This window comes from Schistocerca serialis, chromosome 1 (assembly GCF_023864345.2).
Source record: "Schistocerca serialis cubense isolate TAMUIC-IGC-003099 chromosome 1, iqSchSeri2.2, whole genome shotgun sequence".
Taxonomy (NCBI): domain Eukaryota; kingdom Metazoa; phylum Arthropoda; class Insecta; order Orthoptera; family Acrididae; genus Schistocerca; species Schistocerca serialis.
In genome coordinates, this window is record NC_064638.1 from 1,259,628,445 (window position 1) to 1,259,645,982 (window position 17,538).

Below are 17,538 nucleotides of genomic sequence, written 5' to 3' on the forward strand. Positions count from 1 at the left end.
GAGGCTGATCTGTTTATTACCAAGACTAGCAATTATACGAACACTGAAAGAAGCTGAACTTAGTTGTTTGAGAAGCTCAGTAACATGCTCCTTCCAGTTCAAGTTATCATCAGTGTGAACGCCCAAAAATTTGGAGAAATCTACCCTGTTAAGTGAGCCCTGTTCATATGCTACATCAATTGTCGGTATGACGCTATTCGGTCTACAGAACTGCATATAGTGAGTTTTTTCAAAATTAAGGGAGAGTCCATTTTCTGAGAACCACTTAATAATTCTTTGAAAGACATCCTTACCAATATCTTCAACTTCTGTTTCTGGAATGGGATTTACTATAACACTCGTGTCATCTGCAAAAAGTACTAGTTCCGCCTGCTGGACGTTAAGTGGGAGGTCATTCACATGAATAGGAAACAGCAGAGGACCTAAAAGTGAACCTTGTGGAACTCCCTTTCTGATAACTCCCTGTTCACTAGAATTTACCACCTTTACAACATTATTTTTGCTATTCAGCACAAATTTTTGCTTTCTGTTCATTAAGTATGATTCAAACCAGCTGTGTGTATGTACTTCAATTCCATAAAACCTCAGTTTTTCTAAGAGTGTGACAAGAGCCACACAGTCAAATTCCTTGGAGAGATAACAAAAAATACAAACTAGCGATAATTTGTTATTTAGGGCTTAGTTATTTAGGGCTATGTACTCTACAACTCCATTGGCGAGGCTCATCTGGCAGTATAACAGCTTCCCCGCTACAATCTCCCCAGTGAAACACCTACCCACAATCATGACATTTCACTGCCGTACTCACTAATCTACGACAACATCCACCTTTGTCACCCATGACGGCAGATTAAACAATACAAATTACACTACAAACAAGCAACACAAATACAAACTATACAAATTGCACAACAAACAATTCCTCTGCACCAATTAATAATTAGCAGAATGTAACTTAGGTTGCGGTGAGATGATCAGAGAACTGGACGTCAGGCCTACCGTGTGTTGCTTGTGTGTTGCAGGTTCTGTGATCGACCCAGTTTAGTGTTAAGCAGCAGAATGGTCCGACATTCATGTCGGGAACAAGCCGAGATGGTGTCTGTTTATGGCCAAGCAGATGGAAACGATCGAGAGGCAGTACGGCTGTACCAAACCAGGTACCCACATAGACACCAACCACAGTCACCAACCACACCACACAACGTTTGAAGCCCTTTTTAGGCATTTGTGTGATCATGGGTCCTTTCAGACGGACGAAAGTGCACCAGGTTTGGAGCACTGGGTCCTACAGGATACTGAGACGAACCCTACTACAAGCTCCAAACCTGGTGTACGAACAGTCCACCACCTGCCTGCACGATCGTCTTTCTGAAAGAAAAGGCCCGAAAAGGTTTGTGTCTGTGAAGGTACTTGTTTGGTACAGCCGTGCTGCCTCTGTACAGTTTCCATCTGCTTGGCTGTACGCAAACACCATCTCGTCTTGTTCCCGACATGAATACCAGACAATTCTGCTGCTTACAGTGCGCTGCGTCAGTCACACAGCCTGCAACACACAGTGAACCTAAGGACACATGGTTAGCGGAACTTAGAGAGCATGTATACAGAGAGAGCGGCCGTAGGCGAAGTCACCCGTGATTGGTTGATTATCTTTGGCGCCATTTTTCTGCCAAATGTCTCTCGCGCTTCCGATATTCGCCGTGCTTTTTAGTTGAATTGAAGTACAGAGGACTTTTGGAAACGATTAAAAGGTATTTGAATTATTGAGAGACTTGTTATGCGTTGTGCAAGCTTGTTCGATTTAGTTGTATATCGTTTTTAGTACGTAATTAGCGTTTGTGATCTTAAATACGAGTTGAAATAATGAAGCGTTTTGTGATGAAGCGGTAGGCCTACATGTTTGAAGTAAACACGTTAGTAATTGTACAGTATTGTTTTTGACATCTGTTATTCGTTCTGCAGACGTTCGTAAACGATGCCAGGCTGTGCTGCATTTGGTTGTTCCAATAGAGGCGGAGGTGGATTTCGCATGTTAGCATTTCCACGCAGTGAAGAAAAACGAAAGCAGTGCGCAGTCGCAGTCAACAGGCCTGACATAAATCAAACAGGAGCCTTGTGGAAACCAACCAAATACTCTTATCTATGCGAAGTAAGTCGTTTTTGCTTTTTACTAAATATAAAACAACTTGCAACATACATAGTAAAATTTGAAAACAGACCTGTAAATTAGCTGCGTGAAAATTATTATAACACATTATTCTTATAAGCATAGAATTAAACGTTACTTTCATTGCAATATGTCTAGTAAACGAACTTTAAAGGAGATAAATGCAAGTAACGAATAATTTTTACAGCAACTGTATCAAATTTTCCTGTGCTGTACGTAGTAGGCTACTATGAGTATATTACAGCTGTAAAGAAAGTCCGCCGTATCGTCCGGTTGGCCACTCTCTCCCTATACAGGCTCTCTAGCGGAACTCATTCGTCAGCGCCATCTACCGTGGCAGTGGTGCATTCCGGACACATGTTGGTAAGACCTTTTTCCCTCCATTTCCAGTCAGGAATCCCTTCCGGCAGTTTGTCGGTTTTATTAATGTTCACCATGTATGGACAGTAATTCTACTATAAAAATAAAATACTGTAACAATGAGCTGTTTGTCATGATATAACTTTTATATTAAAACAGAAGAAAGACCAGCACCAAATGTGGAGGAATGGAAATCTTTTCTATGCTTTTAAAGAAAGGAAAACGTGACAACCGTCATAATTCTAGAGGGGTAAGTTTGATCGATTCAGCTAGCAAGGTATACGCTGGAATGATTCGCACGAGAGAATAGGTGTAAGTGAAACACACCATTTTTATGAAGTAAATGGTTTCAGGAAAGGAACGTCGTCCACAGATAGTGCATTGATTATGAGACAGTTAACAGTCAAAATGCATGAATTTAATAGAGAAACGCATATGGCCTTGATAGACAGGATTAAAGCCATCGACCCTGTAAATAGGCAAATACAAAGGAACACACTAGAGAAACAAGGTTATCCTAAACACATTAAAAAAGATTCTGAAAGGCATGAAAGCAGACACTAAAATAATGATAAAAAATGAGGGACGAATTTCAGATACGATACTTGTGAATCAAAGTGCCAGAGAATGGTACAGTTCATCACCGACATTAATTCATACATTCTTTGACGAAATCTTAAAAAAATGGAAACAATAAATAAATTCTGTTTAGACAGCCTACGGAAATGCAACTGGGCGACGTCGTCAACAACCGAAGATATTTCGAAGTGGATACACCCTGCCATTTTCAAGGCAAAACTATCTTTAAAATGGCAGAGCGTGCTTCTGTGGAAATATCGTCGGCTGTCGACGACGTCGGCTGCAATTCCGTAAGTCGTTTGAACACTGCATACGCCGAGAGAAACTCAGGTCTCACAAGTACATTATGGGGTACATCTATCGCAGTACGAAACCACGAACATTTGCCTTTTGAAGACGATCGGTTATCGTATTCTTGACGGTGAGAAGAAATTACAAAGTGCCATCTATAAGTTACATCTAACATGTAAAAAATACAATATGGAAATTCAATTAACAAAAGGAAGGTAATGAAATTTAGAGATTTTGAGCTAATCAGATCAAAAATTGTGATTAATAATGGAATAACTGAACAACTCAACATTTTTCATAATTAAGGAAACCAAAGTACTCATCAGAATAACAGAGGCATAGACAACACGCTTTATCAGTTTCAGAATACACAGGGTGTTTCCGTAATAGCGCGCAAAAACGTAACACGACATTGAGGAACCTCCACTGAACAATTTGAGGTAGAGAGCTCTCGCGTACGTCGGCCGTCGGAATTTAATTTATTATTTACTACACAAATTGATTAGTAATGATTATTGTGGCCGACTTACGTGGTGCGCCTTAATCAGAATGGTATTTCATTCAATTTTGATTTACAATTAAATGACTTTGTGAAGTTGTCTCTTTTTTAACAATATTAATCTTCAGTGGAAATTATTTGTTACGTTAATGACTGTAAGACTTGCTGAATCTTAAAACATGAGTATATAAGTTCAAGAATGGAATAAACTTTCCATATTAATTTCCTCGGCTAGTCAGTTCACTTTAAAGCAAAAAATCTTTAGTTATTAATTACCATTGCGGCCCACATACGCGCGAGAGTAACTATTGCATTGTAGTCGGAGTCCTGGCTATGGCTCTCGGCTGTTGTACTGAAAATAAGAATTTTAAAGCTGCGTATTTTCTGCAACGTCGGGCGGCTGTGGAGAAAAATGTGCATTATGTTAATAGCGGGCGAGTTTTTCGCTTCCGCAAATTTTTTTAATATCGTCACGCAATGGCGTCGTTGGCTGCATCGGCCGCTGCGATTGTTGCACTGTAAATTACTCGAATGCAGATTAATTCAAGGAAGGCGGACATGAAATCGGGATTACCTCTTACAAATTAAAAGTGATCAATAACATTAAATCAATATATTATCTGCTTAATTAGTACAAATATGCCAGCACTCGCAAGATGTCCGTCTACACGCAACCAAGACAAGAGAAGTGAAGACGACTAAAACATTAACAAAAGAGCGCACCATATCGTCTCTTTAGATCATTTTGTTTCGAGTGCATCTATTATTTCTTTGAACTCGAAACTTACACAGAGAAATTATTATAACAGGGATACATGAGAAAAATACATGTTCAACTGAGCGGCTAGTGTCCACTTATTATTCAATTTTAAGTCTTATCTTAGTATTTCACTGGGGACGGTATAGAGCCTGGGGTTGGAGAAGCCACCTAAAGGAGATATAGAAGTAAACTTGTCTACCGCTTTGTCTGTCAGTACAGCTTATTTACAACTAACACGCGTACAACTTTACACGTACTCTACAGTTCATTTACGTGTACGTTTTGAAAGGTGGCTACACTGAGCCACAGCGCCAGAGATTGCGCCAAAGAGTATTATTTCAGCCGCCTCCACTGCCAGTTCTTGTCGAGAGGTCGTGGTGGAGAGTGCTTATTGAGAAGTAGCAGTAGGCAGTGCTTGTTGAGATGTAGCAGTCGTGAGTCGTTGTTGAGAAGTTCCCATGGAGAGTGCTTGTTCAGATGTTGTCATATTGTTTTGATGGGCTAGACACCAGATATTGTTGGATTGGGGATGCTGTAATGATCAGAGTGTGCTTTTCGTCAATATATATGAAGGTAAAAAAAATTCCTTTTTTTTATTTTTACTATTTCAATGTCTTAAACAATAATGCCTCTTGGTCACAGGTTCAGTCAACAAAGCATCTGGCTCGTGTTCTTGTATTAGACTGTATTTCTGGTTTCTATGTGCAATTATAGTATTTCTGGTTTTTTTTAATTACTTCAGTGTACATGGTGTTTAAAATATCTGGTCTTATTGAGGAAGAACCGTGCCAGATGTGTACGTTGAATCACACTTCCACACACAGAACAGCTACACTTGTGATTTGTTGTTTCCTAGGTTTTATAGTTGCTGGGGACTTAATTAATTAATTGTGTTAACGGAAATTTTCTTTCATTCTTTGTTGTTATCCTATGCAGTCAGATTGCAGAGTAATATTAGTCAGGGCCAACCGTTTACGAGACTTCGTAATCGGACAGACACCTACTAAAAATTTAAAAGTATTTACATGCATTACATTTAATTAAGCCCCCATGCACGTGGCGATCGCTGTTTCGGATCATCCCTTGGAATCTTCTGATTGTAAAAATAGCAGACAGTAGTATTGTTGTAGTAATTTGTAGTTTAGTAATTGTAGTCTATATTGCATGTGTAGATTTGGTAACTGTCATTCTTCTAATGGTATTTTTGCAGAATTTAATTTTTGATGTCTTGTATAAGCGTTTGACAATTTTGTGCAATTATGAAGATTTCAATTGTTCCTTAGTCGTGTTTGTCGGAAAGCTTATCGTGTGAATGGTATTGTTGGAGATAAAGTGTCATTGTGTGTAATTTTCGTATAGGGACGAGTTTTGTATATTTTGTAAATGATTACGCGATCGATGAAAAAGGCAAAAATGATGGATAGTCAGAATGACGAAATTGTTGACATGGCGAACTCGCCAACACAGGGCAACAGTATGATGAATAATGAAGTTGAAAACAATTTAATAAGTCGGGAAAATAGTCCGGAACCAATTCAGAATTTTCACAATCAAAACATTTTCAGAATACGAGATTGACGACAGAAGATTCTGGAATAGTATCGAACACAGATAGCTTTACTGCTATGACGAAGGAAGTTAGTTTTACGGGAAATGTTAAGGGCGAAAAGAATTTCGAACAAGCTAACGTGGAGCAGTTGATGAGTGCAATATTAAATTTCGGATCACGGTTAGACTCACTGGGATCACAAATACGAACAATTAAAATAGAGATAGGAACAATTACAACTGGTATGGGAACAATGGAAACACGGTTAGACTCAGTGGGATCACAAATAGGAACAATTACAACTGGTATGGGAACAATAGAAACACGGTTAGACAGTGGGATCACAAATAGGAACAATTAGAACTGAGATGGGAACAATGGAAACACGGTTAGCCTCACGAATAGGGACATGTTTCAAAAACATGAAAGATGAATTAAGGAAAGAAATTAGAGAAGAAGTACAACCGATTTGAATTCTCACAATAATAGATTATTTGCAGTAGAGATTAGACAAAAGGAACAGGATAGAGAACAGGAAGAAAGAAATAGTGTGATAGTACAAAAATTTTCAGAGTAAAGTTACAATGTGCACACGATAAGGAAGAAATATTTGAAAGAATCGAGGAATCCGTACCAAATTACAGAATAAATAACTTAACACAACAGTATGAACAGTTAACTACTAAATGTGTCAATACTGAAACCCGAGTTGCGACACTTATGGAAGACGTAAATAAACAGAAAGAAAAAATAGGTGACTTATAGGAAAGAGTGGAGGAGATTTCAGATAAATTGACAAATCTTAGTTTAAATGGGGACATAGATTCGGATGATACAGCTCCATTACCATTTGCAGAAACCGAAGAGTACCAGAACATAAATAATCATGTTGAAAATCAGGGAAAATTTAATGAACAGGTCAAAAGGGAATTTGAGGCATTACGAAAGCAAGTCAAACAAATCCAAGGCGAAATCGTAGGAAAAGACAGCAGAAGAAATTTAGAATCACAGATAGCAGAGGGCTTTGAAGACAATCATTTATTTCATTTACGGGATGCAACAAGAGAGCTCCAGGCGCGCGAACTTGACAATAATCGACAGTCGGACTGGGATAGACGCGGTAGGTCTTTGTCGCCACGAGGAGAAAACTTTGACTATAAACACTTCTTAACTGTTCGGAAATTTAAGATCTTTCGCAATTCTAAGAACGACATACATCCATGTTCATGGTTAGATCAATTTATGGACGCACTTCCACCAAATTGGCCACTAAGTCACAAACTGGAAATTATGTGTGGCTATTAATGTCCTCAGGGGATTCGCTACACTAAGTGAATATGTGCCGTAGCGTGCACAGGGCCCCGAGCTGTAGTGGTGCTATTTCCCTTTTAGTTTTCTGCACCGCTGCCTACTCTTTTACTATTCTTTGTATCTATCAAAATAACTCTTCAACTATCAATCTATCTAGAGAATCGGTAAAGAATAACAGGATATGACTATTTTACCCAAAAGTGATTTCGGAAACGCCGGCCGCAGTGGTCTCGTGGTTCTAGGCGCGCAGTCCGGAACCGTGCGACTGCTACGGTCGCAGGTTCGAATCCTGCCTCGGGCATGGATGTGTGTGATGTCCTTAGGTTAGTTAGGTTTAAGTAGTTCTAAGTTCTAGGGGACTGATAACCACAGCAGTTGAGTCCCATAGTGCTCAGAGCCATTTGAACCATTTTTGATTTCGGAAATTACCATTTGGACTTACTGTATCTTCAACAGCATTCATTCGTAGTTTAAACGAAATTTTACCTGTTTATATTCGTGACAATATTACTTCATATGTTGACGATATTCTTACTGCTAAACGTTCTTGGAGTGAGCATAACAAAATTTTGGATTCGTTATTACGTATTTTTGCAAGAGTTGGCATCACAGTGAACTTGGAAAAATCTGAATTTGGTCGTTCTCAGGTGAAATTTCTTGGTCATATTATTTCTACAGAAGGTATTCTTCCTGATCCAGAGAAACTAGACGCGATTCGTAATTATGCTGTTCCTACTACAAAACGTGATGTTCGTAGTTTCCTTGGTGTCTGTAATTTTCTTAGACGCTTCGTTAGATTGGACGATTTGGCCACACCTCGTTTATGTGAACTATCTGGAAAGAATTCTAATTGGTGTTGGGATGAGGAAGCTCAATCAGAATTTGAACAACTTCGTGATGCTGTAGTTGCTGCTCCACTTCTTTCACATCCGGATCTATCTAAAGATTTTTGTTTGGCGACGGACTCGTCATACAAAGGCCTAGGTGCACACTTATTTCAAGAGATAGAAGAAAACGGCGTTGTAGTACAGAAAACTATTGCATTTGGAAGTCGTGTTCTCTCTAAATCAGAAAAGAATTATTGGATTACGGAACTTGAAGCCTTGGCTGTTGTATGGGCTTTCACAAAATTTCCCATATTTTTGTATGGCAGACATACTAAGGTTTACACCGATCTTCGAGCTCTGGAATTTCTTATGTCAACAAAATTTTAACACATGGAAGATTGTCTCGATGGGCGCTGTATCTACAGGAATTTGATTTTAGTATTGTTTACATACAGGGATCTTCAAATATTATTGCTGATGCTTTATCACGTGCACCTATGGGTTTGAAACAAAGTGCTGAAGAGGACTGCAAAGAAAACAATTATTGTTTGATGTATATTCAAGGTGTTGCGTTTGAGAATTTTATTTCGTCTTCGCTCCAGGACATCGCTAAGGAGCAAAATAAGGATCCAATCTGGAAGGACATTAAGGAGAAGTGGAGGAGAAAGGAAAGCGTAGCGATCAGACAGTATTATTTAGTTCGCAATGATATTCTTTTTAAACGAAAATCGGTCGACAACTCTGTTTGGTTAGTTTGTATTCCTGATGAGTGGGTCAATAAATTGATTTGGTATACACATTTCAGTTATGCACACTTTGGCCCCAGAAAATGCTTTCATGAACTACGAGAAAATTGCTACTTCAGTAATACCGAAAAACGTATTCGATCTGTTCTTGCCAAATGCAAATTATGTCAAAAGGCTAAGTCGCCAACTATTTCTCACAGAGCACCGTTGTTTCCTATCATTCCAGCGAAATTAAAGGAGATGGCTGCAGTCGATTTGTTCGGTCCAGTGGTTCGTTCTACTAATGGTTTTGCGTACATTTCGGTAGCAGTGGAATTGACATCAAAATATGTGTGTTTTACACCTTTACGCAAAGCAACAGCTCGTTCAGTATCTAATGCTTTCATCAAACATTTTCTTAAAGAAGTGGGTCATGTTGATAAGGTTATATCAGATAATGGATCACAGTTTCGCTCTAAAATTTGGCTTCGTACGCTACGGCGTCGTAAGATTAAACCAATTTTCATTTCGCTTTTTCACCCTCAATCTAAGGCTTCAGAGAGATGGATGAAGGAAATCAATAAATTGTGTCGTCTTTATTGTCATCAGAATCACAGAACTTGGGATCAGTATCTTCATATTTTTCAAAACATTCTGAATGAACTCCCTCATGATTCAACTTCTTTACCGCCTGTACTGATATTAAAAAAATAAAGCACTGACAAATCGCATTTTTGAAATCGTTCCTTTTCCGCCTACACGGAAACTGCGGCATTCTGAAGTTGTAAACCTGGCTCTGCAAAATATTGCATCTGCGGCTGCTAGAAGAGAGATATCAGCTAAACGTCCTGGTCGTTTAAAAACCTTGTCAGTTGGTCAAAAGGTGTTAATTAAGTCTCATCGTTTGTCTCACAAAGGAAAAGGCTTGCGTCGCAAATTTTTTCTGCTTTATAACGGTCCATATAGAGTTCGCAAAATTATTCATGATAACACTGTCAAAGTAGAAACTCTTAAATCTCGACGCTCTAAGGGAATACATCATATATCGAACGTTAAAATTGTTGTGGAATGACATACTTTTGACAAACTAACAGTTATACGTAAACACACGGAGAGTACAAGGATACCGCGCCGTGTGCCGGCGGCGGCACATACTCAAAGCAACAGTCAAGTCTGCGCGGCGCACAAGGCAGTCGTTGACCGTAAACAATTACTTCCTACGTCACGCGTACCTACAGCTGATCGAGCACTCAGTGCGAATGCACTGACAGCCGTAAACAAATACACAGTCTAATTTCTCGGAATAAATTCAGTATAAAGCTATAGTGACTTGATAAATTATGTTATTAACGTTCAGTATTTTTCAGGATACGGTTGTATAAAAAATTTAAGACCTTCAGGTAAATTCTGTGTGTGTCCGACGTTAAGAGGACTTGCTATCGAGAAATTTTCAGGAAGAATGTCATTTCGAAGAAGAAAGTAATAAAATAAAAAGATTACTATTAACTGAGATTATTTTTCAGGTGACATATTTCCAATCAGGTACGTACTTTAGACGTAATTTGCTGCTCGCGATTACGTGATTTATACTTTGTGCTAAATTTTATGTTCTATGAATTTACTTGTGAGGCGACGTCCTTGAGCACATTAACTGATTTTGACAATGATTGATTAATGAACAGGGTTGTTACTTATATATATTATGCATCGCTTGGCTGCTATGATTTTTCACTGATGTCATATTTTTTTATGTGCCTGCTGTGCTTATTTATTTAAATTATAATTGTCACATGATTAATTATGCTGGTATGATTATGTATGTAAGTTTTACTTTGTGATTTATATGCTTGCGCCTTCATGTTTACTTATTAAGATTATATATGAACATTTATTTGCTTATGCTGATATGATGCTAATGACCTGTTTGTTACGTAAGATACATATTTGCTGCTTTGCGTATGGATTGCGTATTTATACATCTCTGTTTGTTGTCATAACTACTCTTTAATTTGGTATATAGAAATGCTGATATGCGGTGTACGAACATGGAGTTTAGGTCACACTACGGTATTAATTATAGATTGTTCGCTTGGCAGAGCCTCGTTGTAGGAATTGTGCTGCATCCACTTGTTGACATTCTGTTCTCTACTGGTATATTTACTCGCAATTGCATGTTTTGCTTACGCTCAGTGCCTTATATTTTAAGATAAGAAAATGAACTGCTGTAATTCTATGAACGACGTTGGTACAAGAAACTTCATTGAAGTCACATGAGCTGGAGGTTTTCTGGAAGCTGTATAAATTTATGTTACTGGGAAGGAAGCTAACGACATGACACACCAACACAAGGTTTAGACCATTGACAGTTATTACACTGCATTCTTCGCGAGCAACTGAAATAGCAAGTGGCACTTGACACAAAAAATACTCCACATGTTTGCTTCTGTTTTGCCATGATTCTTGAAGTGGTGTACACACTGTGAAATATTACGATCATTAACACTCCGTACTCGTACTTACTTCCTGAGAGTTATTCGAACTAAAGGCTGTTAGAGGTCATGTATGCATTTCTTTTATTTAATGATGGACAAGGTAACCAAAATGTATTTCATAATTCATAATGAGTAGAAGATTTGGGTCAGATGAATTACACAGAGGTTGTGTGTGGACATTGTGTCTTCGGATTGCATGGGATGATGAATTGAGGTTTGCACTAGGATTTTATCTGTACTTGGTCGAGGAGACTGACTAGAGGAAAGAGTTGTTATGCAATTGAAATGATATTGGTAATAAGGTTTATATGTGTCGACGTATTGAAGAGGTATTATTGAGGTATTGAGATTGTGTGAAGTTGATGATCATTGGAGTTTTTGTGGACAAGAGGTAATGTAAATGATATTGATGATAAGGTTTATATGTATCGACGTAAGAGGTATTATTGAAGTATTAAGATTATGTGATGCTGATGATTATTGGAGTTTTGGTGGATAAGAGGTAAAGTAAGTGAGGAGCATATTTTTTTGTTGGTTTATATGGAACAAGGAGGATGAAGATGTCAGACTAGGACACTCAAGTAGAAGGAAGATTGTCTACACACACACTTTGTGAAATCACCAAGCAGTATACACTTTTTTTTTTTTTTGAGAGAGGAAGTATTTGCATATTTTGGCACACTGACAGTTGTTCAGCAACCGTACATTTGATTTGGCTTGGCAAACATTGGTCTTAACATGATGACTATGACGTAGACTAACTATTATTGACTGTTATGCATTGTTGCCACTACTACTTGATACACATGTCGAACATCAAATCTTTGACAGAATTGCATTTACACAGTTAACACTATTCAATTACACAGTAGCACTTAATGTGGATGAAAGATGAGTGAGTGTGTTTTGTGTGTTTTCCTTTCCTAATCCCAAATAATTGGTACTGACCTATCTCCTAAATATTATTTTACTTGTTTGTTGTGGCTTGCACTGACACCCATAAATATTATAGGTTTACTGTTATTTGTGTATTGTAATAGTTAATATGATAATTATCTGATATCATTTGTGTGTTTATTGTTATTTGTATGTTTAGTGTAAGAGCATTGATAATAATTTTGTAAAAGAAATTGTGTGTGCATTCAAACAGTTGTTCATGCCTACACTGGTTCAACATTGATGTGTGCCACTAGGAGATATTTAATTTCTGCTGATAAACTCTGATGAACTGTCTGATTAGTGATAGTGAATATTATGGACTGCTGTCTGCACCTGTTCGACATTACTGGGTGCCACTAATGGAACTGCTTCTACTGAAATGATGTTACTTCTTGCTGTCTGCACCTGTCAACATTGCTGGGTGACACTGATGGAACTGCTTCTAGTGACATAATGTCACTTGTTGGTGTCTGCACCTGCTCAACATTGCTGGGTGTCACTGATGGAACTGCTTCTACTGACATAATGTCACTTGTTGGTGTCTGCACCTGTTCAACATTGCTGGGTGCTACTGATGGACTGCTTCTACTGAAATGATGTCACTTGTTGCTGTCTGCACCTGTTCAACATTACTGGGTGCCACTGATGGAACTGCTTCTACTGAAATAATGTCACTTGTTGGTGTCTGTACCTGCTCAACATTGCTGGGTGCCACTAATGGACTGCTTCTACTGAGATAGTGTCACTTGTTGGTGTCTGCACCTGTTTAACAATGCTGGGTGCCACTAATGGAACTGCTTCTACTGAAATAATGTCACTTGTTGGTGTCTGCACCTGCTCAACATTACTGGGTGCCATTGATTGAATAATACTTGTGTAAACTATTATGTAAAATCACGTGTATGAAAGCATTTGTATTCCTTACTGTTTTTTATATACACTCCTGGAAACGGAAAAAAGAACACATTGACACCGGTGTGTCAGACCCACCATACTTGCTCCGGACACTGCGAGAGGGCTGTACAAGCAATGATCACACGCACGGCACAGCGGACACACCAGGAACCGCGGTGTTGGCCGTCGAATGGCGCTAGCTGCGCAGCATTTGTGCACCGCCGCCGTCAGTGTCAGCCAGTTTGCCGTGGCATACGGAGCTCCATCGCAGTCTTTAACACTGGTAGCATGCCGCGACAGCGTGGACGTGAACCGTATGTGCAGTTGACGGACTTTGAGCGAGGGCATATAGTGGGCATGCGGGGTGGACGTACCGCCGAATTGCTCAACACGTGGGGCGTGAGGTCTCCACAGTACATCGATGTTGTCGCCAGTGGTCGGCGGAAGGTGCACGTGCCCGTCGACCTGGGACCGGACCGCAGCGACGCACGGATGCACGCCAAGACCGTAGGATCCTACGCAGTGCCGTTGGGGACCGCACCGCCACTTCCCAGCAAATTAGGGACACTGCTGCTCCTGGGGTATCGGCGAGGACCATTCGCAACCGTCTCCATGAAGCTGGGCTACGGTCCCGCACACCGTTAGGCCGTCTTCCGCTCACGCCCCAACATCGTGCAGCCCGCCTCCAGTGGTGTCGCGACAGGCGTGAATGGAGGGACGAATGGAGACGTGTCGTCTTCAGCGATGAGAGTCGCTTCTGCCTTGGTGCCAATGATGGTCGTATGCGTGTTTGGCACCACAATCAGGACTGCATACGACCGAGGCACACAGGGCCAACACCCGGCATCATGGTGTGGGGAGCGATCTCCTACACTGGCCGTACACCACTGGTGATCGTCGAGGGGACACTGAATAGTGCACGGTACATCCAAACCGTCATCGAACCCATCGTTCTACCATTCCTAGACCGGCAAGGGAACTTGCTGTTCCAACAGGACAATGCACGGCCACATGTATCCCGTGCCACCCAACGTGCTCTAGAAGGTGTAAGTCAACTACCCTGGCCAGCAAGATCTCCGGATCTGTCCCCCATTGAGCATGTTTGGGACTGGATGAAGCGTCGTCTCACGCGGTCTGCACGTCCAGCACGAACGCTGGTCCAACTGAGGCGCCAGGTGGAAATGGCATGGCAAGCCGTTCCACAGGACTACATCCAGCATCTCTACGATCGTCTCCATGGGAGAATAGCAGCCTGCATTGCTGCGAAAGGTGGATATACACTGTACTAGTGCCGACATTGTGCATGCTCTGTTGCCTGTGTCTATGTGCCTGTGGTTCTGTCAGTGTGATCATGTGATGTATCTGACCCCAGGAATGTGTCAATAAAGTTTCCCCTTCCTGGGACAATGAATTCACGGTGTTCTTATTTCAATTTCCAGGAGTGTATTAGGTTATGGAACGGTCAGTGCAAAGCCAAAATTTATTTAATGAAGTGATATTTACTTATTAATATTATCTTTTATTTTTGTCTGTATTTTTTTTAACGAATTTGGTGGTATTTTCACCACCAATGCTGGCAAAAATACCATCGAATTCTGGCCCGTGGATGAGGGGCATATGAAAGGTGGCTACACTGAGCCACAGCGCCAGAGATTGCGCCAAAGAGTATTATTTCAGCCGCCTCCACTGGCAGTTCGGGTCGAGAAGTCGTGGTGGAGAGTGCTTATTGAGAAGTAGCAGTAGGCAGTGCTTGTTGAGATGTAGCAGTCGTGAGTCGTTGTTGAGAAGTTCCCATGGAGAGTGCTTGTCCAGATGTTGTCATATTGTTTTGATGTGCTAGACACCAGATATTGTTGGATTGGGGATGCTGTAATGATCAGAGTGTGCATTTCGTCAATATATATGAAGGTAAAAAAATTCCTTTTTTTTATTTTTATTATTTCAATGTCTTAAACAATAATGCCTCTTGGTCACAGGTTCAGTTAACAAAGCATCTGGCTCGTGTTCTTGTATCAGACTGTATTTCTGGTTTCTATGTGCAATTATAGTATTTCTGGTTTTTTTTTAAATTACTTCAGTATAAATGGTGTTTAAAATATCTGGTCTTATTGAGGAAGAACCGTGCCAGATGTGTACGTTGAATCACACTTCCACACACAGAACAGCTACACTTGTGTTTTGTTGTTTCCTAGGTTTTATAGTTACTGGGGACTTAATTAATTAATTGTGTTAACGGAAATTTTCTTTCATTCTTTGTTGTTATTCTATGCAGTCAGATTGCGGAGTAATACTAGTCAGGGCCAACCGTTTACGAGACTTCGTAATCGGACAGACAGCTACTAAAAATTTAAAAGTATTTACATGCATTATATTTAATTAAGCCCCCATGCAATTTCTTATTTCGTATAAGAAAGCAAGGAGGACGAAACTGATTGCTAGGAAGCCATGATGCAGTTTTTGTTTACTTTACTTGTTCATAAGGTGGCTCTGTTGTACCGTACTTACATTTCCCCGTGACAGAACGTGCTATGAATCAACGACAGACCCATTCATTACTCAACGCTATTCAGAGACGTGCAGTACAATACGATGGAGCCGTACTGGTACAGTTTCGCAGTACTCACTGACATGTGCCTTTTGTAGCATGTTGTAATGCTATCGCTGTTGAAAGACTGTAGAGGGAACGATCTCCTAACAGGCATCATCCATCATGACGACTGTTTATTTTGCTCGATCGACGAATGGAGGGGGGGGGGGGGGGACTAGTTCACTGGAAAGAGAAAAACGAGGAACCTGGCAACATGAGCACCACTCGTACACCCGATTTTGATGAGGAAGTGCTGGAACCTGTTGCTGATGACCCCACTTCACGTACTCGTCGTATTGCACTTGAAATTGATACATTTTGTAAGATGGAGTACAAATGGTACGTTAATTGTGTCGTTAACGGTATTTGCAGTTAACTGTAACTAATATAAATAGAAAAGTACCAAGTAATGTTATTTTATTCCTACTATCTCCTTATGATGACTTCTCTGACCCCAGATTCTCTCTACCTCAAACTGTTCGGTGGAGTATCCTCTGTGCGCTGTTAAATTTATGCATTCTCTTACCGAACTATCTAGTATGCGTCGCTATTAATAGAACTTTAAGGAACGGATCTACGAAGAAGACCAAAATAAAATTTTACAAAATTATAATGGCTGGGCCTTTTCTTCTGTACGTCTCACAGGGAGAAGTAAGAACAAAATACAGACAGCTGAAGTGAGGCTTTAAGAATAGCTCTTGGGGTGGAAAACTGCCCCTAAATGGCGGGACTTGTGAATATTATGGTGCCTGTATTGTAATTTCAATTCAGGTAACTTACTTAATGCTCTTGTGAATAACCATTCATTGCGTTCAATTGATTTTGAATTGGTCAGCTACTTTGCTGTTGGATCAATAATTGTTTTAAGAGCAGTTTAATAATATTGAGCTACTGGTGATTTAAATAATTATCATGTTTCACCACAGCAGTTTGTTCTTATGAGCTGTTTGATGATGAAAGGCAATTGTTCTATGGAAAACGTAATTGCAATTTCCTGAGCTGTGATAGTTTATCTTTAAAAATACTGTTTTATGTAACGTGTGTGTGGCTCAATCAATAGTTTCCACTCTTTCCTGGTCTATGGGTCCCGCTGTTTGTTTGACGACGCATGTGGGGAAGAAATGGGTGCAGATATGGAGGACATAGGAGATATATTATTAGTATCATAGTTTAATAGAGCTTTGGAAGACCTACGATCAAGGGGCAGATAACATCCTACCGGAATTTCTAAAATTATGGGGGGATGTGTCAGCCTAGCGATTATTGAGTTTGGTGCATAGAACCTATGAGTGTGGAGACATACTATTAGAGTTTTGGAGAAATATGATTCACACAGTCCCGAATTCAGTAAGGACAGGTAAGTGCGAAAGCCATCGTATAAACAGCATAACGCCTCATACATAGAAGTTTTTGACATGGTTCGTATAATGAAGAGTAAAAAAGAAAATTGCGAATCTGTTGCAAAATGTTCAACACCAGAGAAGCAGTTCTGATGTTTCTATTGGTAATGGAAAGAAAAACCAAGACACATTCATAGAATTCATCGAACAGGGAAAACTGT